This window comes from Muntiacus reevesi, chromosome 14 (assembly GCF_963930625.1).
Source record: "Muntiacus reevesi chromosome 14, mMunRee1.1, whole genome shotgun sequence".
Lineage (NCBI taxonomy): Eukaryota > Metazoa > Chordata > Mammalia > Artiodactyla > Cervidae > Muntiacus > Muntiacus reevesi.
In genome coordinates this window covers 54,069,976-54,096,103 of record NC_089262.1, presented here as the reverse complement: position 1 = coordinate 54,096,103, position 26,128 = coordinate 54,069,976, and the positions used below count along the sequence as shown (strand labels likewise).

Here is a 26,128-nt window from a genome sequence, read left to right as displayed (position 1 = left end):
CCAGTGTTTTCCCTATTTTTTTTTTTTACAATTGCAATCTTAATATGTATACAATTTTGTATCCTGTGTTTTTCTCTTAGTTTATGTCATAAACGCTTTTTCACATTGCTTGTTTTTAAAATCATTTTAACATCCATTTCAGTATTTCATGGAGGAGGTGTACCTATCATTTATTTAGTAATGTACATGTTTGATTTTTTTTTTTTAAGTTACATATAAAGTAAGCCCCTTGCTGCTCAAAGTGTGGCCCGAGTAGGATGGATATCACCTGAGAGCTTGTTAGAAATGCAGAGTTGAGAGCCATACTCAGACCTACCAGATCTACTACGTCTGCCCTTTAAGAGATGCACATCAAAGTTTGAGAAGCTGAGTTTGTCTACTTATAAATAATGCTGCTGTGAACATCTTCATGCACATGCATTTCCCCTGCTCATGGATAGTTTAGTCGCATCCAATTCCCAGAAATGAGATTATAAATTAAAAAGACTTAGAGATTTTTATGATTGCCAGAATTATGGGAGAGCGCTTTAAGAGCCGGAGGGGCGGGTTTAACTGAGCACTATAACCTGAAGATTGGTCCAGTTAGTGCCCTCTGTTGGGTGGTGGACTATGATGGACCCGTTGGCCCCTCTGGTGTTAAAAGTTGTACAGCTTAGAGAACAAGCCTCATATTCCCATCTGAAGGCAGAACCAGAGAGGAAAATAACTTTCTATTCCATCTTCCTGCCCCATTGGTCCACAGAGCCCATCAGATTTCAAGACTGACAAATCCTAAATATTCCAATTAGAGGCCAGAAAACTCCTTAAGTTTCGTGTCTAGGGAATTCATTCCTGACTTTCTCTGAGTCATGAAGAGAAAGAAATGCTTCTTTTGGGGGACTTTAGAGTCACCTCCAAGCCACAGTAATTCTAGCTCTGCTCTGGCATCCATACCCAAAGGATCACTGTGCTGCTTCCTTGATGGCTCCTAAGCCTTTCTTCCTCCCCGGGAGCTGCTGGTATTTTCTTTTACAGATCATCTCAGCCCTTTAGGGGCCTGTAATTCCAGTGTTTATGCCATCCCTCTTGGGTTCCAACACACCATCCAGACTTTGCTCACCACTGCTTTCCTATCTGACCTGCTTTTGTACTCCAGAATCTAGTTTTTCAGCTGGCCTCTGGGTTGCTGTTTTTCTTGGGGCAGTGTCACATGCTGAGGTTTATGATATGCTTTCCTGATAGTGATACTGTCCAGATCCTCATTTTGCTTCTTAGTGTTCTTAAGCTGCCCATCTCCACTGCCACACGCCAGGCCTGCTTATCGGTGTGGACGTCTGGAATTGAGTCTGGCAACTTCATCCTGCTGGCTCACCTTCCTTTAAGGATGGTTTCAAGGGAACATCTGGATTTCTCTTAAGATAACTGGGATTCAATGTCCATCCTGATGGACTTGACTAGATCACTGATCTGCCATTACTATTTTTCTGAAGACATTTTCCTCAGTTAAGTTGCTTTCCCTTTCCCATCAGTGACAGAGCTTAATGTTATTTCAGAGAGAAATGGAAGAGTGGTTTTTTCTGTGACCTATTCTTTATGGGATTAAACCTGTAATTCCTACTTCATGTTTATGTAATCATCTTTGGGGTTCAAGCATGCTACTATAATTGGCATCATTTGGAACTGTTTGTGTAAGTATGCGTGTATGTGTGTGTATGTAAGGAAACAAGAGAGAAATGTTGAGAATTTAACTGACCTTTACTGTAGTTCATTTTGCTCTGAGATAGGCCAAGTAGATTAACTTGTCCCCAAGATGACTACCATCCCTTCATTCCTGGAGGGAAAAAGTGTACTCACACTGAGCACTAGAATTCATGCCTCCACATATTTGAGTCTGGGCTAATCTGTGAATGCTGTGATCTATAGAATAAGTGAAATTAGTTCACAAGAAGGCTTAAAGCTTTTAACTCGCTCTCTTGCAATGCTCACTTTAGGGGGAAATCAGTTATGAGAAATCTGATTGCCCCAGGGCTACCATGCTGTGAGGAAGCCCAATGTAGTCACGTGGACAGAGATATGACCAAGAAGCCCACAGTTATCTCAGCTCATTTGTCACACATGTGAATGAAAAAACCTTTAACTTAAGACTCGCAGCCTCTGCCTCCAATCTGCTAAAATTATATGAGGGACTCCAGAAGAAAAACAGCCAGCTGAGTCTTTAAAGGCTCAGAATAATGAAAGATAATAGTAAATATTTGTTGTCATCTACTAAGTTTAGGGTTTTTTTGGGGGGCAAAAATAACTAACTATGATATCAAGTATCTATTTTTGTCAGGACATCTCTCAGATCCAGGGTAGTAAGACAATGGAATCTGTTATTATGCCCCAGGGTTTGAAGTTCTGCTTCAACTTGTCTTTAAAAGCTACAGCATGCTGAATTAGCCTGGAAAGGGTGAAGTGTTGTGACTACCTTAATTTGTTATCCAGATATGGCTTAGATGTGCTCCAGAGCTGGGTGATAAAGGATGTCAATTCAGTGCTGAAGGACTAGCTGTGTTCGAGGACTTTATTCTTGGAGAGTCTGACATTATGAATACTAACTACAGTGTGAAAACAGGTAATAGTCATAGAAATTTAGAGGAAGAAGGAGCCATGTGTATAGAAATTGCTAGTCTATTCATGCATTTTTTAGATTAAGTGAACAGAGGTACACAAAGGTAAAATATCTTGCCCAGACCAGAGAGCTGGTTGGTTTTCATGTTCACACAAGAATTCAGGTCTCCTGGTCCAGAATCAGCTCCTTTTACTATATCACTCTGTCTTCTGGTTTATAAAGAAACACTGAGGAAATCAGTATGCTATGGGGCTTTATCTTCCCTTCCATTTATTACGTATGTCCTATGTGCTATTGATCAGTTTTCTTTCTTTTTTTTTTTTGATCTGTTTTCAATTAGCAACAATTGCACCTTGGATAAACCTCACTGGCTGTGATACTGCCACTGCACAAAGCTATTGATCTATATAATGGGACTTACAAAGACCTTACGTAATCATGAGAGTTAAAGGAGACAGAGTGTGGAAATTATCTGGCACCTACTGTGTACTCAGTAAGTGGTGAGTATCCTCTTCAAGAGCCTAGTGAGACAAGTTCTTGGGATAATCATCTCAAGGGCCTTTAAACTGAAAGAATTTCCCCCCACAAACAATACCCTAGGTATGAGAAATTCATCCCTGAGGAGGAAAACAGAAGGGAATTCAGTATCCACCCAAGTTCTAACCCAGACGAGGAGACATTTAAACGACCTGTGAGAAAAGAAAGGAGCTGGATGGGGATGATTAGCAGGAGCGCGTGGAATAATTCACCATTCTGCGAAGGGGAACAGAGCTGAGTCAGCTCTGGACAGGACTGAGCAGGGAGCGGGCCTGGACGTCTGGAGTTCTTTCTGTCAGCTTTTTATAAAAATAAGTACCTCGAGCTGTCTGTCTGTCTGCTGAGGAGACGATCCATCACCCGGTCTGTGAAAGCGGCTTTCCTTGGGCCCATCTCTCCAGACTTCTGTTGTGGTTACTTGTCTCACTGTGGTTATCCCCACGTCTGCTTCTCTGTCTCCCTCATATCGCATGTGCTGGGTATGTGTGTAAAACTCTTTATGTGGAGTCTGGGAATGGTTTTTAATACACTCAGAGCAACAAGCCAGAACCTCCACCTTTAATACCTGCTTCTGCCATTTCTCATCAGTGGGGCTGTGAGCACATGTGGGGAGCAGCCTCCCGTAATGCATCGGGGCCTCACTGAGCAAGAAGCAGATGGAGGGAAAAGGGAGCTATTGTGTTGAACACCTGTCTGGCAATAGAGACCAGAAGAAAAAAAGAGGGTTTGTAGCAGCTATGAGGAATAGTGGACAGAGCCCAGATTGTGGACACAGTAATCACGGATGCCACAGGTTAACTGTCATAGCAATTCCAGGTGATGAGCAGGAGAAATTATTCTCACTAGTTTTCTTGCTCACCTCATGGCAAGGTGAAATCGTTTCAGAGCTGTTGGCAGATGCCTGTGGAGCTAGACTGATGGCTTCAAATTCCAGGTCTGCTGCTGGTTGGCTTTATGGTTTGTGGTAAGCTATTTAACTTCTTAGAGCTACAATTTCCTCACCCAGAGAAACCCAGGGTGATGATTATGCCTGCTTTATAGGCATGATGTAAAGAAGGTTACATGGAAATAGTGTAAGAAAAGTGCCTATCACTGCCCTGGAATATTATTCATGCTGCATAAATTATAGCCATTATTATATTGATAATTTTCAAAATAAGTGGGAGAATATTAAAGAAATGCAAATTAAAATCATAATGAGGTATTGTCTCATGCCAGTCAGAATGGCCATCATCAAAAAATCTACAAACAAATTCTGGAGAGGGTGTGGAGAAAAGAGAACCCTCTTACCCTGTTGGTAGGAATGCAGGCTGGTGTAGTCACTATGGAGAACAGTGTGGAGATTCCTTAAAAAACTGGGAATAGAACTGCCATACAACCCAGAAATCCCACTACTGGGCATATACCCCGAGGAAACTAGAATTCAAAGAGCCACATGTACCCCAGTGTTCATTGCAGCACTGTTTATAACAGCTAGGACATGGAAGCAGCTTAGATAGCCATTGGCAGATGAATGGATTAGGAAGCTGTGGTACATATACACAATGGAATATTACTCAGCTATAAAAAGGAACACATTTAAGTCAGTTCCAATGAGGTGGATGAAACTGGAGCCTATTATACACAGTGAAGTAAGTCAGAAAGAGAAAGACAAATACTGTATATAAATGCATATATATGGAATTTAGAAAGACGGTAATGACTGTCCTACATGCAGTGCAGCAAAGGAGACACAGATGTAAAGAACAGATTTTTGGTCTCAGTGGGAGAAGGCAAGGGTGGGATGTTTTGAGAGAATAGCATTGAAACATACATATTACCATATGCAAAATAGATGACCAGTGCAAGTTAGACGCTTGAAACAGGGCAGTCAAAGCCAGTAATCTGGGACAATCCAGAGGGGTAGGGTGGGGAGGGAGGAGGGAGAGGCGCTCAGGACGGGGGCACATGTATTCCCGTGGCCGATTTATATTGACGTGTGGCAAAAACCGTCACAGTATTGTAAAGTAATTATCCTCCAATTAGTTTAAAAAAAAAATAAGTGAGAAAAGTGCTGTAAAGTGAAGAAAATTAGCTTACTCCTGTGTGCTAAATGTTCACCCTAACACTTAAAGTATCACTTAACCTCTCTGAACCTTTTTTTTTTTTTAATTTTATTTATTTAGTTTTGACTGTGCTGGGTCCTCACTGCTTCTTGGGCTTTTCTCTGCAGCAAGTGGGGGCTGCTCTCTAGTTGAGGGCTGAGGGTTTCTCATTGCGGTGGCTTTTCTTGTTATGGAACACGGGCTCTAGGCGAGAGGGCTTCAGAAGTTGTGGCGCGTGGACTCAATAGTTGCAGCTCCTGGGCTCTGGAGCACAGGCTCGGTAGTTATGGTCCACTGTCTTAATTGTTCTGCTGCATGTGGCATCTTCCTGGATCAGGGACCGAACCTGTGTTTCCTGCATTGGCAAGAAGATTCTTTACCACTGAGTCCCCAGGGAAGCCTCTCCCTGGACTTAACTAAATGAGGATCATTTTGTTTGACCTGTTCACATATTTGGTGAATCTTAATCTTAGGTCTAGTTGGACTTCCTTTTCACTTCCTTTCCTCTTCAACATCAAAATGTCTAGCTCCAGAAGAAGTGAGGGCCCACATGCTTTAATCCAGGGGTCAGAATTGATCTGAATCTGTTGATAAGACAACATTCAGTCGTGTCCAACTCTTTGTGACCCCATGCACTGTAGCTGTAGCCCACCAGGCTCCTCTGTCCATGGGGATTCTCCAGGCAAGAATACTGGAGTGGGTTGCCATACCCTCCTCCAGGGGATCTTCCTGACCCAGGGATCAAACCCTGGTCTCCCGCACTGCAGGCGTCATTACCGTGAGCCACCAGGGAAGCCCCCAATCTCTGGTCTAGTTGGACTTCCTTTTCTCTTCAACATCAAGATGTCTAGCTCCAGAAGACATGAGGGACCGCAGGATTTTAATCCAGGGGTCAGGATTGGTCTGAATCTGTTTATAAGACAAATTCAGGGTGGATTTCTTTTTTTCCTGATGGGAGATGATTAGAGCTCCTCCTCAAAAGGACACATTATAAACATCTGCTACTATTGTTTATGCTTTTAAAATGTTAATGTTCTGTATAAAGACTGGAGAAGGAACTTCTAGTCCTACGTGTTTTGCTAACAGTTTTGTAATAAGTATGATGGTGAATTGTGTTTATAGACTCAGCTAATAATAAAAAAAAATAGAGGGGGAGAGAAGAAAACCATTTAGTGAGTGCCCGCTGTGTGCAGGCGTGTACAGTCCTCTAAGTAAGGGCTACTGCATTCCTGTTTTACAGAGAGGAAATCTGAGACTCTGAGAGGTTAAGTCCTTGTTGAAGTCTCTGCTGGCAATGGGTAGATTTTGGGTTTGGATGCAGATCTGATTCTAGAGCTCTTGTTCTTACCAGTCCACTTTACTGCCTCCCTACGCAGCTGGATTTGCTGGACTTTGATGTGGACCCAGTAGAAACAGCCTTGCAGTATTCTGAGGCTCTTGAAATCCTACGAAGGATGCGTGCTCTCATCTTAGGCGTGGCCTGCTGCTTCCGCTCTGGGTGCAGATGGTAGAAACTCTCTGTGCATGTGTCAGTTATTTCAAGACGCTGAGTGTGAAACTTTTAATCAAGTCTTTCAGGGGAAGGCCCCATCTGGAAACAGTTATCCAGATGTTATAAACCACTTTGGCCAGCGGTTGCCAGACTGCTGTCCAGGTGATGAGTGGAGGACCCCCCTCCATATGTGGAAGATGTTCCGCAGGGACTGAGAGCTGGGAAGTTTGTAACTACTGGGCTTCGTTCTCCCTGGAACGGCTGTCAGGGCCTTGTGTCCTCAAGACGGAGAGTGTCCTGATGACTCCCAGAAATCTCTGTGCTGAAGAGTAAATGTCCCCATTTCCTCATGATCCCCAGCACCTACCCTGAAAGTGGGGTGGGGGAGTAGTCTGTGCAATTGCATTGCTGTGGGTACTTGCCCTCTGCAGCTCCAGTTTGGGACTTTGTTTATGGATTGTTTTCTATTCCCCCAGGCCTCTACAGAGAAAGCGCTGAGTCCCAGAGCTGCCTGACAGAGAAGAACTGCAGAATTAGAGTTATTACCACTGAGAGACAGAGGCATGGAGCAGATCCTTAGTCTGGATCCTCCATATACAGTCCAGATTTTTAATGAACTAGAATCGCCTTGAGCAAGTGGGAGGGCTCCCTATGATTCACACAGCTCTGTGTGACAAAAATGACACAGCTTCTAATTATACTTTATGATTTGTTTTGTATCACATCCCCTTTTGGTTTTGATATCAGAGTTCATTGCTGCTATTGTCAACTGAAGTCATGCTACTTATAAGTAATACGACATCAGGCAGAAAGGGTGGAAAGCTTAGATGTGAAAATTAGACTGTCTGCATTCACATCTGTTGCCTTCTTCCTGTGTGACCGGGGATGAGTTAACCTTAATCTCTCTGAGCTTTTGTTCTCTCCTTGAAAAATGGCCATGTGACAGTACAGTGATATCACATGCCATAGGTCTGCTATGAAGGTTTCTCTGGTGGCTCAGATGGTATAGAATCTGCCTGTAATGTAGGAGACCTGGGTTAGATCTTTGGGTTGGGAAGATCCCCTGGAGAAGGGAATGGTAACTCACTCCAGTATTCTTGCCTAGAGAATTCCCCAGATGGAGAAACCTGTCGGGTTACAGTCCATGGGGTCACAAGGAGTCGGACACGACTGAATGACTCACACTTTCATTTTACAGGGCTGCTGTGAGGATACGAGGAGATGATGCATGTAAAGCACTTAGTACAATGTAAATACTCAGTGGATCTCATGATTGTGGGGATGGCTGCTGACGACCATTGTTCTAAGAAAACTTGATGTTTTCCTTTTAGCTGGAAGGTGTTGGGACCATTTGTTCAGTTCAGTTCAGTCACTCAGTCGTGTCCAACTCTTTGCAACCCCATGAATCGCAGCACGCCAGGCCCCCCTGTCCATCACAACCTCCCGGAGTTTACTCAAACTCATGTTCATTGAGTCAGTGATGCCATCCAGCCATCTCATCCTCTGTCATCCCCTTCTCCTCTTGCCCCCAATCCCTCCAAGCATCAGGGTCTTTTCCAGTGAGTCAACTCTTCGCATGAGGTGGCCAAAGTATTGGATTTTCAGCTTCAGCATCAGTCTTTCCAGTGAACGATCATTTGTATTTAAACTCAATTGGCTAGTGATTTGGGGCTTCAGAGGTGGCGCTAGTGGTAAAGAACCCACCTGTCAAGGCAGAAGACATGAGAGATGTGGGTTCAATCCCTGGGCCAACCTCCAGGAAGACCCCCTGGAGGACGGCATGGCAACCCACTCCAGTATTCTTGCCTGGAGAATCCCCAGGGTCAGAGGAGCCTGGTGTGCTACAGTCCCTAGGGTCGCAAAGAGTAGGATGCAACTGAAGTGACTTAGCATGCATTGGGTCAGAGAAGGCCAAGGCTAACTGGGAGGGATGAGATCCAGCTGATGCTATTTACATTCACACTAGCAGACTGGTTCTGTAATCTGCCCCAGCCAGCTTGATTCAAAATCAGCCTCTCCACAGGAATGTCACACATGCAAATGAGGATTTTGATGGTCTCTTGTAAAACAACCTTCAGTTTAGTCTGCGTAGCCCTGCCGTTTGAGAGCCAAAGTCCCCAAGGTGGGCCAAACTCGCTGCATAATTGCTCTAGTCTGATCCTGGCCTCGGGAACCACAGAGGCGAGTTTTCTACCTTCCAGTCGTGGAGGATGCTGTCAGCATTGCTACTGAGTGAGCAAGCCCTGTGGTTATTTCCGAGCAGAGGGAGCCAGGCAGCATGCAGGCGGGGAAACAAAAAGTGAACCCTCACTAGTCCCCTCTGTTTAGTAATATGTTCTAGCAAAATTGTCAGTTGAACCTTTGAGGATGAGAAAGTGTGGTCTGTAAAACCAGTAGGACCCTTTCAAGGTATGCTCATTTAGAAACTTTTCTTGATACATTCAATGTTTTGGATTAGGATTATATGCTTGTAATTATTCACTTACTCCCTGAAAACCTTTATTTATTTTTAACTTTTTTTTTTCAGACGAGTAAAATAGTAGAACTCTTGAATCTATTTAAGTATAATTTTGCTTTGTTTTATCCAGTACATCTGGATTAATTTAACCCCAGGCAAAGATCCATTCGCGTCAAACAAAGCAAAACTATAGCCTTCAAACCATATTTTTCACTAAAAATTTCCACCTTAGAGCAAATGTTATTTACATAGTTTGATACAGAGAGGACTCATTCACACTCTGACTTCTTGAATGATAGCTTTGTATTTACTTCTTTCCTCTTCTCCCTCTAATGTTGGTCTATCCCAAGAGTCTCTTGTTGGTCCTCTTCCCCAGTCTTATAATGCTCCTGCCCACAGAGATCTTAGTCACCCCTATTGCTTTACTTGTTACCTCTGTTTTCAGGTACTACCCAAACAGTGACACTAAGAAAAAATTAGAATGATTTTCAAATGTGTCAGGTTCAAATACAAAAGTCTCAGTAGAAGCATACAGAGACACTCTTAGGAAAAGGCTTTTTCTCTTGCCTATAATTATGTCTTGAAAAAGCTCCTGTTTTAATAAATCATGGGTCATATCTATTTGCCAGAGAGGGTGATGAAGCAGGTCTATTTTTCTAACTTTTTTCCCCTAGCCTGTGGGGTCTCCCATTTCATGCTTCTGTTTATCCAAGTTTTATTTACAATATCCTAAATAAATCTTTGTGCTCTGGGATCGTGTGGACATGAAGACGGTTTCAGGGGTTACCCAGGAGTGTTGTAATGTTACGAACCATATGGCAACACTTTACTGTTGAGGACACAGGGATCTCACTGTATGAGACTGAAGTCAGGCTTCTCATTCTTGACTTAATGAAAGCGATTCAGACAGAGAACCAGATGGAATCTTATGCAGACCCCATCCAAACCACCACTGGGCTAGGAACAGTGAAAAATGCCCATGCTCTCCCTTCTTTGCTTGGATGATGACAAGTAGGAAGCAAATTACTTCCATAATAAAAGTGTAAATAAAAATTCTTAGTGTCTAGATGTCCCCAAGTGTTACCTGCCTGCAGGTATAAATGAAATCACATCAGTGTTACTTCCTTAGCCTCCCTCTAAAACCCGACCCACAAAATTTTGGGGTGTCTCCAAGACTGTCGTGCATGGGTGAATATTTTGATATTATTCCATCTGGACATACACTTGGTATATATTGCTTTGTTATTCCCTTTTTCATTTAGTGTACTGTGAATTTTCTCCTATGAGGGGATATTTTCTATTAACTGATTTTTAAATGGTTTATTCATTTTTAAGTTTTATTTAGTGTTTTTGGCTGGGTGGGGTCTTCACTGCTCTGCGGGCTTTCTCTAGCTGCGGTGTGCAGGGGATCCTCTCTAGTTATGGTGCAAGGGCTTCTCACTGTGGTGGCTGCTCTTGCTGTGGAGAGCAGGCTGTAGGGTGCTGGGGCCTCAGTAGCTGCAACTTCCTGTCTCTAGAGTACAGGCTCAGTAGTTGCAGTGCAGGGACTCAGTTGCTTTACAACATGTGGGCTCTTCTCAGATTAGGGATTGAACCTGTGTCTCCTGCATTGGCAAGCTTCCTCTCCAGGGAAGCCCTAACATGACTTCTTTAAATTTACTTTTTTATTGATGTATAGTTGCCTCTTGAGAAACCTGTATGCAGGTCAGGAAGCAACAGTTAGAACTGGACATGGAACAACAGACTGGTTCCAAATAGGGAAAGGAGTACATCAAGGCTGTATATTGTCACCCTGCTTATTTAACTTATATGCAGAGGACATCATGAGAAACGCTGGGCTGGAAGAAGCACAAGCTGGAATCAAGATTTCCGGGAGAAATATCAATAACCTCAGATATGCAGATGACACCACCTTTATGGCAGAAAGTGAAGAGGAACTAAAAAGCCTCATGATGAAAGAGAGTGAAAAAGTTGGTTTAAAGCTCAACATTCAGAAAACTAAGATCATGGCATCTGGTCCCATCACCTCATGGGAAATAGATGGGGGAACAGTGGAAACAGTGTCAGACTTTATTTTTTGGGCTCCAAAATCACTGCAGATGGTGACTGCAGTCATGAAATTAAAAGACGCTTACTCCTTGGAAGGAAAGTTATGACCAACCTAGATAGCATGTTAAAAAGCGGAGACATTACTTTGCCAACAAAGGTCCGTCTAGTCAAGGCTATGGTTTTTCCAGTGTTCACGTGTGTATGTGAAAGTTGGACTGTGAAGAAAGCTGAGTGCCGAAAAATTGATGCTTTTGAACTGTGGTGTTGGAGAAGACTCTTGAGAGTTCCTTGGACTGCAAGGAGATCCAACCAGTCCATCCTAAATGAGATCAGTCCTGGGTATTCATTGGAAGGACTGATGCTGAAGCTGAAACTCCAATGCTTTGGCCACCTCATGCGAAGAGTTGACTCATTGGAAAAGACCCTGATGCTTGGAGGGATTGGGGGCCGGAGGAGAAGGGGACGACAGAGGATGAGATGGCTGGATGGCATCACCGACTCAATGGGCATGAGTTTGAGTAAACTCCAGGAGTTTGTGATGGACAGGCAGGCCTGGCGTGCTGTGATTCATGGGGTCTCAAAGAGTTGGACACAACTGAGCAACTGAACTGAACTGACTAACAATGTTGTGTTAATTTCGAATGTATAGCAAACTGACTCAGTTATACACATGTTGTTATTCAGTTGCCAAGCCATATCTGACTCTTCACAGCCCCATAGTCTGCAGCGCGCCAGGCTTTCCCGACCCTCACCATCTCCCGGAGTTTGCCCAATTGAATCAGTGATGCCATCCAACCATCTCATTCTCTGTCACCCTCTTCTCCTGCTACCTTCGATCTTTCCCAGCATCAAGATCTTTTCCGATGAGTCAGCTCTTCACATCAGGTGGCCAAAATTTTGGAGCTTCAGCTTCAGCATCAGCCCTTCCAATGAATATTCAGAGTTGATTTCCCTTAGGATTGACTGGTTTCATCTCCTTGCAGTCCAAGGGATTCTCAAGAGCCTTCTCTAGCTGCACAGTGGAAAGCATCAATTCTTCGGTGCTCAGCTTTCTTTATTGTCCAGCTCTCACACCTGTACATGACGCATATGCATTCTTTTTCATATTATTTTCCACTATGGTTTATCCCAGGATATTGAATATAGTTCCCTGTGCTATACAGTAGGACCTTGTTGTCTATCCATTCTATACATAATAGTTTGCATCTACTAACCCCAAACTCCCAGTCTGTCCTTCCCCCACCTGCCTGTCCCTTGGCAACCACAGCTTTCATGCCTGTGAGTCTGTTTCTGTTTTGTTGACAGGTTCATTTGTGCCATGTTTTAGTTTCCATATATAAGGGATATCATGATATTTGTCTCTTTCTATGTCTGACCTACTTCACTTAGTATGATAATCTCTAGGTCTACCCATGTTGCTGCAAATGGTATAATTTCTTTTTTATGGCTGAGTATTTTGTTATATGTATGTACTGTATTTTCTTTATCCATTCATCTGTTGATGGACATTTAGATTGTTTCCTTGTCTTGGCTATTGTGAATAGTGCTGCTATGAATATAGGGGTGTGCGTATCTTTTTTTTTTTTTTAAACTGTAGTATAATTGCTTTACGATGCTCTGTTAGTTTCTGTTGTGCAACAAATTGAATCAGCTATATGTAAACATATATTGGGGGCTTGCCTGTAGGTCAGTTGGTCGAGAATCCGGCCGCAATGCAGGAGACCCTGGTTCAATTCCTGGGTCGGGAAGGTCTGCTGGAGAAGGCATAGGCTGCCCACTCCAGTGTTCTTGGGCTTCCCTGTGGCTCAGCTGGTAAAGAATCCGCCTGCAATGTGGGAGACCTGGGTTTGATCCCTGGATTGGGAAGATCCCCTGGAGAAGGGCAAGGCTACCCACTCCAATAGTCTGGCCTGGAGAATTCCATGGACTATATAGTCCATGGGGTCACAAAGAGTCGGACACGACTGAGGGACTTTCACTTTCACTACTGAATTCCTCTCTGCCCCCTATCCCACCCCTCTAGGTTATCTCAGAGCACTGAGCTGAGCTCCCTCGCTCTGCAGCAGCTTCCCACTAGCTGTCTGTCTTACACATGGAAGTACATTTATGTCAAACCTAATCTCCCGACTCACCTCCCCCTCCCTGACCCCCTGCCCCATGTCCACACATCTGTTTTCTACATCTGCATCTTGGTTCCTGCCCTGGAACTACGTTCATCTGTGCCATTTTTCTAGATTTCACATGCATGCATTAATATACAATATTTGTTTTTGTCTTTCTGACTTCACTCTGTATGACAGACTCTAGGTCCATTCACCTCTCTACAAATGACTCAGTTCTGTTCCTTTTTATGGCTGAGTAATATTCCATCACATATATATATACACCACATCTTCTTTATTCCTCTATTGATGAACATTTAAGTGGCTTCCATGTTCTGGCTATTGTAAATAGTGCTTCAGTGAACATTGGGAAACACATGTCTTTTTAAATTATGGTTTTCTCAGTATATATGCCCAGTAGTGGGATCACTGGATCATATGGTAGTTCTATTTTAGCTTTTAAAAGAACTTCCAGACTGTTCTGTATAGGGGCTGCACTAATTTACATTTCTACCAAGAGTGTAGGAGAGTTCCCTTTGCTTTACATCTTCTCCAGGATTTATTATTTGTGGACTTTCTGATGATGGCCATTCTAACTTGTGTGAGGTGATACTTCATTGTGGTATTGATTTGTATTTCTCTAATAATTTGCATTGATGAGCATCTTTTCATGTGCCTATTGGCCATTTGTATGTCTTCTTTGGAGAAATGTCTATATTGATCTTCTGCCCATTTTTTGATTGGGTTATTTGTTTTTTTTGTTGTTGAGTTGTACAGACTGGTTGTCCTTGGTGGTCGTGTTGTTTGAAAATTGTTTCTTCCATTCCATAGGTTGTTTTTTTGTTTTGTTTATGTTTTCCTTTTCTATGCAAAGACTTGTCAATTTGATTAGACCCATTTGTTTATTTTCATTTTTATTTTTATTGCCTGGGTGACTGATCTAAGAAAGTACTGGTATGATTTTATGTCAGGGAATGTTTTGCCTATGAGCTCTTCTAGGAGTTTTATGATGTCTTGTCTTATATTTAAGTCTTTAAGCCATTTTGAGTTTGTTTTTGTGTATGATGTGAGGATGTGTTCTAACTGCATTGATTTACGTGGAGCTGTCCAGCTTTCCCAGCACTACTTGCTAAAGAGACTGTCTTTTTCACATTTTATATTCTTGCCCCCTTGTCAAAGATTAATTAACTCTAGGTGTGTGGATTTATTTTGGAGCTCTCTTTTCTGTTTCATTGATTTCATATGACTGTTTTTTATGCCAATACCACACTCTTTTGATTACTGTAGTTTTGTAGTATTGTCTGAAGTGTGTGAGGGTTGTGTCTCCTGCTTTGTATTACATTTTTAATGATCATATAGTATTCCATCGTATGGATAATTTGTTTAACCAGTCCTTGATTGTTGTACATTTACTACCAATAATAAATAATTCTGTCATGATTGTCTTTGCATGCACGTCTTTACATTCACATTTTTGCACACATCTCTAAATGCTGTCCTGAAATGAATTCTGGGCATGGAGTTGCTTGGTCAAGGCTGTAGTCATCATAAAGGGTTAATTCTGTTATTATTAATAAATCATAATGATATAAAGTCCTGTTAAACATTGGGCCAATGGGAGGCAATTACTCTGGAGACAATGCTTGAAAACAAAAATGCAACATGTAAATTCTCTAAAAAAAATGCATATTAAGAAACAAGAACCAGTCCAAGTTGATCAATACAAAGGAAAATTTAAAATTTTTAAACTCCTTTATAATCTGACATTTTTGTTCCTAAAATTTAAATTTGATACAGTTGTTTTTACATAGGAGTAGTAAACATCTCTTTAAAGGACAATAATGTTTCAATTGTTTATTAGTGATATTTTTCATCAATAAATCATGCAAATCTGGACAGATATTTTCACTTTATGTGAAGAAAGCTCAGCATCCTAACATTTGCCAACTCTCTACAAGAGAGATTTTCAAGTTCCTGAGGTCCCTAAGGGATTAAGTGGAATGCATGACTTGTATCCTTAACTAGATTTTAAGAGAAAGGAGTTGTCACCAATATATTTTGCCCAAATGTCTTATTAAAGACACCACCAAGAATGGAGCTTGGAAGCAAAGGAGGCCCAGACACTGCTGGCAGCTCCAACGCTCTGTACTTTAATAACTCATTGGCAACAGGATGAAGTAGTTTATGTTCCAGACTTTGCCTCCTGGTATCTAGATTTTTATAGGTGTTTTGACTGAGGTGTAGAGGAGGCATTTTTTTGGCCGCTGATTTCTATTCCAGATTGTGGGATGTGAATAATTTGGTAAATTAACATCAATGGGTTAGACTGTTCTTTGTTACCAAATGCCCCTGGGCTGCCTGTTCCACTGGATGGTCACATTAATTTGCAACCACAGGAGGATGGCTGCTGGGCAAACACGCCCAAGTTAAATTTCCTTTTGCAGGCTTTCCCCCTATTTTGGATATTCAGGTAGCCACTGAAGCAGCTCTCTCTTGTGCATTCATAATTCTGGCTAAGCCTAGGGCTTCCAAAACTAATATCAGGGAGGAAAGATCCAAACCTTACTGCTTTTGTGGCTTTTTTTTTCCTGGGGCCAGCTTTCGGCCATGATTCCAATGATCAGTCTGTACTTCTAGTTATATACTAAATGCATAAACTGTGTGTGCTACAAATGATGTTTTTCTAGCCTGTCCGTATAGCCTATTAAACCAGAGTTGGCAGTTTTCCACCCCTTAGGAGAAGCATTTGGCATAAATAATATTGTCATTTGTGAAGGCTAGACGTGGTTTGAAGAAGTGACCTTGTATAAATATTGTCTGAGGTATGACTGAGGCTAAATTATATGACAGGGAGCTAGTATAGTCTGGACTGTGGGCCCTCCTGGTAATGAAGTTGCTTCTTGTAGTAATGGAACCATTTGAATTGAAAATGTAATCAAATACATCAGAGACTATTAAAACACAGGAACCAGGCTATTTATGAACTCCCAGGGTCCAGAGGATGGCAAAAGGGTACTGGAATTTCTTTGTCATTCAAACAACTTTGTCTTTTGAAGGGACAAGATGTCCTCGAAAGTGCCTTTGTCCTTGCCTTGGAACTTCCCTCAGTGCTGAGCCTCCTGAGCATGCCAGATGTCTGTTGATCCTCCACCTATGTTGGGGGTGAGCTATGGGCACTGAGCATGGTGTTGCTAGCTATTTGTGGGTGACCTGGTATTTCAGCACAACACAGCCCCCCAAGGCAGTTACTTTCCATTCTACATGCAGCACCCTACTTTAGGATTTTGTTCCTCTTTCCTGACCTGTGTTAGTCTGCCTCCTAATTGTGCAGAATTCCCTTTCTCTTCCTTCTGTTAATTGATTTGCCAGATCTGTCTTTCAAAAATATGATTTTATTTTCATTAGTCTGTCAATTTATCCATTCATTCAACAAATATTTATTGAGTGCCAACTGGGTGTCAAACACTTTGCTCCCTGCTATAACAAGATTTATAGTCTAATGAGGGAGAGACATATTTGACAAAGAATTCCAGTACTGAATAGACAATTATAAATCTTTCTGTAGGAAAGATTCTTTGATAGTACCTATAAAACAAAGGGGGCTTCCCAGGTGGCTCAGTGGGTAAAGAATCTGCCTGCAATGCAGGAGACTTGATATGATACTTTGACCTCTGGGTTGGGAAGATCCCCTGGAGGAGGAAATGGCAGTATTCAAGTACTCTTGGCAGCCAAATCCCATGGGCAGAGGAACCTGATGGGCCATAATCCATGGGGTCGTGAAGAGTTGGACATGACTGAACGCACAGCTCAGTTGGACAGAGTAGTCAGGGAGCTCCTCTGAAGAAGTGATGATTAGGTTGTGTGAGTATGTGTAGGTATAGGTCTCAACTAGGCAAAAAGCAGGGCTGGGGAACGGGGGCAGGCTGGACTGAGGAGTGTATTCCAGAGTAGCAGGCCATGGTGAGGGGAGCATGGTGCCCTAGGAGGAATGGAGAGGAGGTCACTGTGGCTGGAACAGAAGAGGCCATAGGAGGAGGGATATGTAAACTGTGTTTAGAATCGTGATCACTGTCTACCAGGAGTGGGAAGCCATTGAGGAGCCTTTGAACAGGCTGTGATTTGACTGGATTTGCATTTCAAAAAGACCACTTGGGCTTCAGTGGGGGGAATTAATTGGCAGTGGGCAGAGAGCTCAGGAAGGAGAGATCATAGCGAACATGGGCTTTAGCAGTGGAGATGAGAAATAGACAGGTTTGAGCATTGTCTATGTGGGAAAACAGGGTTTGATGATGGACTGGACTCAAGGGAAAGGGATCACCCAGGATGACTGAGGCTCCAATTTGTGCTGCTGGATCAGTTGAGCTCCACTTATGTGTGAGGGATCACTGAGAAGGAGAACAGAATTCATGAGCAAAGGTAGCCTTGAATTGGACAAAACTCGATGGTTTTCAAGGAATAGCATGGGGGAGCACTAGGAGATGAGATCAGAGGTGTGATTGGAGAAGGTAGATGATATAGGTCACTAGGAAAGGATTTTACCTTTGGACGGGATGCTGTTGAGATGGGATGCTATTGATATGGGATGGCTATTGGAGGGTTTTGAGCAGAGGAATTACATGGTCTGATTTAGGTTTCTGAAAGATTTTTTCTATATGGAGAAAAGACTCTAGGAGGACGAGACTAACATCAAGGAGATCAGGTGGGTGACAATTAGAGTGATCCAAGTAGAAGGTGCTGGTGGTGATGACTTACTTCAGGGCAGTAGCTGAGATGGTGGTGAGAAGTGAACCTGGACAGATTTTTAATACGGAGTCTTAGTCACTCAAATATGTCTGACTCTTTGCAGCCCCAGGCACTGTAGCCTCTGTCCATGGAATTCTCCAGACAAGAATACTAGAGTAGGTAGCCATTGCCTACTCCAGAGTATCTTCCTGACCCAGGGGTTGAACTGGGGTCTCCTGCATTGGCAGGTGGGTTCTCTACCATCTGAGCCACCAGGAAACCAACAGCGTTTTCTGATGGATTAGATGTAGTGAGCAAGAAAAAGAGGGAAGGATGACCTCAAGATTTCTTGTTTTGAGCTGTTAAAAAGATGGATTGCCATTCACTAAGATATAAAAGACTACTGGGGATTAAGGAGTTTGATTTGGAATATTAGGTTTGAGATCCTTACTAGATAATCAATTTGAAGGCATGAATAGACTGACATACAGGTTAAAGTTTAAAGAGGAGAACTAAAATAACCATACAAATTTGGTTATATTTGGGGTATAGATAGATGATACTCAAACCAATGAGAAAGGACAAGTTCACCAAAGGAATTACGATAGAGAATAGGAAGAGTATGTTTAGAGGCTGAGCATGAAGAAGGTAATTCTAGTCTGTAATCAAGGTTGATATCAGCAGTAATAAAACATAGCAATATCACCTACCCCTTGATAATGATGTGCAGAGAAGAGTATGACATTACTTCTGTGGTGTTTTTGCCAAAAAATACATAATCTCAATCTAACCATGAGAAAACATCAGGCAAATCCAAACCGAGAGACGTTCTACAAAATAACTGCCCAGAGCTCATCAAAAATAAAAGACGAGTGACTGAGAAACTGTCACAGATTAAAGGAAACTAACAAGTAACAACAACTAAATGCAATGTGTGTTCCCAAATTGCATCCTGGGACAGAAAAAAAGATGTTAATAGGAAAGCTGTTAAAATTCAAATATAGCCTGTGGTTTAGTTAGCAGTATTGTACCGATGTTATTTTCCTGGTTTTGATCATTGGACTGTGGTTATGTAAGATGTTAACATTAGGGAAGCTGGTTTAGAGAAATGGAGGAACTTTCTGTTTTATTTTCGCAACTTGTCTGTAAAATTATTCCACACACACAAAAAACAAAACAATTAAAGAAAATTAAGTTCATGACTTTCAGGCACATACCCCCAAGGATGTGGGTGCCCTCACATCCAGTCTAGAGATGCCGGAGAAGTAGGCAGGGCCATCCTGCAGTGTCTTCAGACCATGTTAAAGGCTTTGACTTTCCTCTAAGAGCCAGTGAAGGATTAGGCCGGGAATGTGGAGGAAGATGGGAAACTAGACATGTTTGTTTTAGGCAAAAAGAGACAAGAAAACAGAATAAATACTGGGTTAGGCCCAGATTCAAGCAAACACCCAGTTACTCTCAATTATTCATCCTGTTCTCCAAACAGAATTGACCATGAGTTAGTTCATGACTCACAAGGGTGTTAGCACATTGTAACGTCTGGCTGGGAAGATTGCTCAAATCCCAAAGGATTATCCTTGAGGAGCCTCGCATCCTCAGTCCTGTTTTCTCCTGGCACTCCTACAGTCCAGGCAGAACTGTGGAGGGGATCCGAAGCTTGTAGGCCTGAGAGGTGAACTGTGTGTGCATTACATCTGGTGCTGTCTGTGTGGAATGATTCCAGAACAAGGACAGCAGCTGGACTGAGATACCAGCCTGCAGAGAGTGAGGAAAGGGCCCTCTAGAAACAAGCGGACAGACTCCTTCTCTGCCCTTCTCAGCCAGCGCTGGTGGGGGAGGGCTTGTGGCAAAGCGGGGTGGGGTGTGTTGCATCACATCAGAGTCCCCAAGGGGGTTGCAGAGCAGTTGGAGACGGTGACTGGGAAGTACTAATTATAAAATTATATATTAAACATTAGCCAAGGGGAAATTGTAAAAGTGGCTTATATAGAAGACAGAGGGTTCCCTGAAGCTGGAGAGTTCATGCCTCTGCCCAAAGAAGGGGTGAACCGTGGATAAAAGATGTTCCATTTAACTCCCTGCTGTCCTATGGGGCAAGGGCTGAGAATCCAGAGAATCCCTAGGGTCTAGGGTCTGATCACCCCTTCCCCACACTCCTACCAGCAACCCACCCTCTTTGCTTCGCCTGGCAGCCCCCAAGTCTGCTCTCTGAAACTCGGAAATCATGCAGTCTAACACCTTGAGCCTCCAATCCTACAAAATGTTATTTTTAACAGTTACTATCGGTTTCTGAATCCTTACTGTGCTAGAATCCTTATATAATTGTTTCTAATCCTTTCAACAACCCTTTACAGTAGTTATTGTCACCTCCATTTTCTGGGGGCCGTTCTTGGTGAGGACACAGAGGCTTAGCTTGTCTGAGTCAAGACTGAGCCAGGATTTGAACCCAGGTCCGTCTCCCCAGTCTTGAATGAGCCCAGGAGTGAGGAACCCTCCGGGAAGTGCCATGCCTGGCACTGACCATCACCCCCGTAGCTCAACTTCGTAAACATACACCCATGTGCTGGATTTCAGGAAATTTCCCTGGGGATGTGGAATCAGCAGCCCGTGACTCATGGGGCTGAATTCAGGGGAGGCTGCCTGGTGGGGCTGCTGCAGTCCATTTCCAGGAACCGAGGTCTGGGAAGAGTGAGGGGGAGGGGCATAAAGAGTCGCGACCAGCACACCTGTGCTCCTGATGTTGGAAAATCACGAGGATGTGCTGTCAGTGTTGGCCTGCAGCTACATTTCTGGCTTAAATTTTGGGTGGCTTTACTAAGCCTTGAAAGTGGAAAGAACACATCGTATTGAGAGTCTTGACAGTGAGTGAGGTCCAGGGTGCTCGCTGGCTCGTTGCCATGGACTTGACCCGTGAAGAGGAGCAGAGAAGCGCTTTCATTACCATCAAAGTCTGTCCCATGCTCCGGGCATCCTACAGAGGGAAGGGTAGCCAGGCCTCAGCCCCACTCCCGGGATGCAGAATCACAGAGACACTCAGGCCCATATAGACACTGTAACGACCTACCACACTGATTAAATAGATCTGCTGTGAACTATTTTTTAAAAGTGCAAGCAATGGGGCAAGAGCATTTTGCATGTTGCAAACATTTTAAGAGTTAGCATTCCCCAGAAAAAATAAAGGAAGGAAAAAGAAAAGTCAGTTCTCATGGTAGGTGTTGAGAAAAGGGAGTTGAGAAGGACTCCATCACACTGTTAGGTCATAACACTGCTGTTTTCTTGTATTACCTGCACTGTTTCCCTCCTCTGCTTCTTTCCCTTTTGTTCTCTGGCTTTTCTCATTATCCCTCTCCCCAGGTTATCTCCTGCCGTTTTCCTCTCCTCACTTGCCAGCACCTGAGTAGCTCCTACGTGTCCTTCACAGTGCAGCCCAGTGTCTTTCTGGGATGTCTTCCCTGCCCACCTGAGCTTAGGCAGGAGCCATTTCTGTGCATCCTGTGGGTTCTTCTACCAAACACTCATCACTTTGTTTTGTTAGCTCCTCCAAAGCAGTGACTGAATCACTGTTCCCGGCTCTTTGTGTGCTAGGTTTCAGGGATATGTAAGAACCAGAAAGTAAGAATGTCCAGCTGTAGACTAGACACGAATGTCCTTCCATGGTTTCCTTGTCCTTTCAGCCATCTTTGATTCTTCTTTCCTCCTCTCCCTTTATCCAATCACCCACAAAGTCCTGTCCATTTAAATAACAGTAAAATGAAGCTCTTAATATATGTTAGTATATTAAGCTCTTAATCTATGCTTCACAACTTTGTAAGGTGGATGCTGTCATACTCTTGCTTTACAGATGAGGAAATTGAGGCAAAAGAGATTGGACAATTTGCCTGAAGTCATACAGCCAATCCGTGATAGAAGTAGGATTGGAACCCAGGCAGTCTGGCTTCAAAGCCCTAAATGCTAAATGTGTCTCAGTCCTCTCAGGCCACCATGATGTCATTTCCCCTACCCTCCATTTCCTATAACACTCCATTTCCTATAATGCAGCAGAGCAATTGTTCTAAATCAGCTCTCTTTAAAACCCTCCTTAACTCTCTATTTCCCTCCAGACAAAGTCCAGACTTCTTAAGGCAACAGGCAAGACCCTTCCCCCAGCTGCCCTTACCCACCTTCCAGACTTTTCTCATGTTGCTCCTTACTTCAGCTCCCAAGCCCAGGACATTTTGTGCATGGAACACCATAGCCTCCTCCTCTCTCTGCCTGGCTAATCCCCTCTTGCCCTCAGATCTCTGCTTAGATGTTACTTCTCCCAGAAGCACTCCTTGACCCCTTGACTCATTAGTGCTGCCACAGGATCCAGTGCTTACCCCTTTGTAGCAAGTTTTGTGCCTTCAGAAAGCCTGCTCCATCCCTCAGATCTCCTCCACCAGCTGTAAGCTATATAAATGCAAATATTGGCTCTTATTTTTGGTGAATCCCTCAGGAATAGCACAGTATTCAATAAACATTTGTTAAATGAAGAAATTAAGGGATGACTTTTTAAAGAAATATTTATTTATTTAGGCTGTTCCTGGTCTTAGTTGTGGCATATGGGATCTTTAAAAAAAATTTTTTTTTGATGTGGACCATTTTTAAAGTGTTTTATTGAATTTGTTGCAATACCGCTTCTGCTTTATGTTTTGATTTTTTGTCCTTGAGGCATGTGAGATCTTAGTTTCCTAGCCAGGGATGGAACCCACACCCCCTGCACTGGAAGGCAAAGTCTCAACCACCCGACCATCGGGGAAGTTCCGGCATGTAGGATCTTTCAGTTGCAACAGGCAGGATCTTGATTCATGGCATGTGGGATTTTTAATTGCATCATGTGTGATCTTTTAGCCGCAATATGCAGGATCTTCAGTTGTGGCATGTGGGATCTAGTTCCCTGACGGGAGATTAAACTCTGGTCTCCTGCATTTTGAACATGGAATCTTAGCCACTGGATCACCAGGAAAGTCCCTAAGGGATGACTTCTAAGCTGAAGTTTTGACCTTGGCTGATTCTGTGAGCATTCCTACCCCTGACTCTTCCTACCTTATATAGTACACAGAATTGCCGGATTCCTGAGTGAAGATGGTATCAAAGGGCAGGTAACATGGAGTAGGGGACTGTACAGGGGGGCAGACTCTCTCCCCATGACACAACATCAACTTCTACTTCCCAGGGGAGACAGAAGACTTTCTGGGACCTTTCTCTTGAGAGTCTCTGGCTTTAATCATATCTCCTGCACCTGTCCATAGCCAGAATGCTATGGGAGAGGTCACACTACCTGTGGCTCCTTCTAGGTGTCAGCACTACTCATGTAGTGGCTTTTGGACCTGGCTATAATTTTATCACCATGATCCGTCTGTCTTGGGTGGCCCCACATGGCATGGCTTAGTTTCACTGAGTCAGATAAGGCTGCGGTCCTGTGATCAGATTGACTAGTTTTCTGTGATTATGGTTTCAATGTGTCTGCCCTCTGATGCCCTCTTGCAACACCTACCTTCTTACTTGGGTTTCACTTACCTTGGACGTGGGGTATCTCTTCAGGGCTGCTCCAGCAAAGCGCAGCCGCTGCTCCTTACCTTGGACGAGGGGTATCTTCTCCTGGCCGCCCCTCCTGACCTTGAACGTGGAGTAGCTCCTCTTGACCCTCCCGCACAGCCACCACTGCTTGGACGCAGGGGTAGCTCCTCTTGGCCGTGGCCCCTGTCCTCGGATGCGGGGTCACCCTGAAAGATGATGCTGTGAAAGGGCTGCACTCAGTATGCCAGCATATTTGGAAAGCTCAGCAGTGGCCACAGGACTGGAAGGAGGTCAGTTTTCATTCCAATCCCAAAGAAAGGCAATGCCAAAGAATGCTCAAACTACTGCACAATTGCACTCATCTCACACGCTAGTAAAGTAATGCTCAAATTCTCCAAGCCAGGCTTCAGCAATAATGTGAACCATGAACTTTCAGATGTTCAAGCTGGTTTTAGAAAAGACAAAGGAACCAGAGATCAAATTGCCAACATCTGCTGGATCATTGAAAAAGCAAGAGAGTTCCAGAAAAACATCTATTTCTGCTTTACTGACTATGCCAAAGCCTTTGACTGTGTGGATCACAATAAGCTGTGGAAAATTCTGAAAGAGATGGGAATACCAGACCACCTGACCCGCCTCTTGAGAAACCTATATGCAGGTCAAGAAGCAACAGTTAGAACTGGACATGGAACAACAGACTGGTTCCAAATAGGAAAAGGAGTACATCAAGGCTGTATATTGTCACCCTGCTTATTTAACTTATATGCAGAGTACATCATGAGAAACACTGGACTGGAAGAAGCACAAGCTGGAATCAAGATTTCCGGGAGAAATGTCAATAACCTCAGATATGCAGATGACACCACCCTTATGGCAGAAAGTGAAGAGGAACTAAAAAGCCTCTTGATGAAAGTGAAAGAGGAGAGTGAAAAAGTTGACTTAAAACTCAACATTCAGAAAACTAAGATCATGGCATCTGGTCCCATCACCTCATGGGAAATAGATGGGGAAACAGTGGAAACAGTGTCAGACTTTTATTTTTTGGGCTCCAAAATCACTGCAGATGGTGACTGCAGTCATGAAATTAGAAGATGCTTACTCCTTGGAAGGAAAGTTATGACCAACCTAGATAGCATATTAAAAAGCGGAGACATTACTTTACCAACAAAGGTCCATCTAGTCAAGGCTATGGTTTTTCCAGTGGTCACGTATGGATGGTGAAGAAAGTTGAGCGCTAAAGAATTGATGCTTTTGAACTGTGGTGTTGGAGAAGACTCTTGAGAGTTCCTTGGACTGCAAGGAGATCCAACCAGTTCATTCTAGAGGAGATCAGTCCTGGGTGTTCATTGGAAGGACTGATGCTGAAGCTGAAACTCCAGTACTTTGGCCACCTCATGCGAAGATTTGACTCATTGGAAAAGACCCTGATGCTTGGAGGGATTGGGGGCCGGAGGAGAAGGGGACGAGAGAGGATGAGATGGCTGGACGGCATCACCGACTCGATGGACATGAGTTTGAGTAAACTCTGGGGGTTGGTGATGGACAGGGAGGCCTGGCATGCTGCGATTCATGGGGTCGCAAAGAGTCGAACATGACTGAGCGACTGAACTGAACTGTACTGATAGCTTTATCAAACCTCATTTTACTCATCTGGAAAAAGATTATCTGGGTTTTAGTTTCTGGCAGTATAACAGATTAATACACTGAATGACACTTCCAACTAAACCAACTAAAATGAAAGAAGGAAAAAAAAAATGCCTTTAAAAATAAAACAATACATGTTGTTAAAGTGTCTTGAAAATAAAGAATCTGTGATTCCCAAAAGGAAAGGAACAACAGTCACTGAGAACCCAGGAGTCCAGGAGTCATGAGAAACGAGGTAATTTTCACCCTGAGGTTTTCTGGGGGGCCAGCAAATTTCTATTTTGATGGATATGTCAGACTCAAGAAGTTGGAGATAACTCCCAGAGCTTGCTCAGCATGGAGATTGAGTAAGACACCCTGGCACGAACTGCCACAGAGAGAAATCAGTGCACTGACCTGGTTACTGGGTGAAGGGATTAAACAACTCCTCCCCCTGAATTATGTAACCACAACGGAGCCCTCATAAGGGTCTATCAGCCTGAATTCATACTCCTTCAGGGTCAAAACAACTTTAAGTAAAGTGTTCAACTTCTAATAGTACCAGATTAGTGCACCCAGGAGCCTGGCAGAAGCAATTTAAATCTTCTGAAGGAGGAACTCACCTTCAAATCTAGCCTTAAAGAATTTTTTCAGATAAAGTTACAAGGAAAATGAGCAACTCACAATAAAATCAAACCCCAAAAACACACTAGGAAAACAGAACACTATGAATGAGGGAGAAAAAAAGAGATAGCAGAAACAAAACTTCAATTATGAAAAAATTTCCTAGATATAAAGATGGCATTGTGAACAATTTTATACCAATAAATTTGAAAACTTAGATGAAATGGATTGGGTCCTACAAAAACATAATGGAAAAACTGACTCAAAAAGTAGGAAATCTGAATAGTTCTACTACAATAGTTTTTAAAA

General features: G+C 43.2%; 1 pseudogene; it reads right to left on the bottom strand.

The window, feature by feature from the left end:
* Positions 1–2,905: 2,905 nt before the first annotated feature.
* On the bottom strand, positions 2,906–2,987 carry LOC136146801 (U4 spliceosomal RNA; annotated as a pseudogene).
* Positions 2,988–26,128: the final 23,141 nt, after the last annotated feature.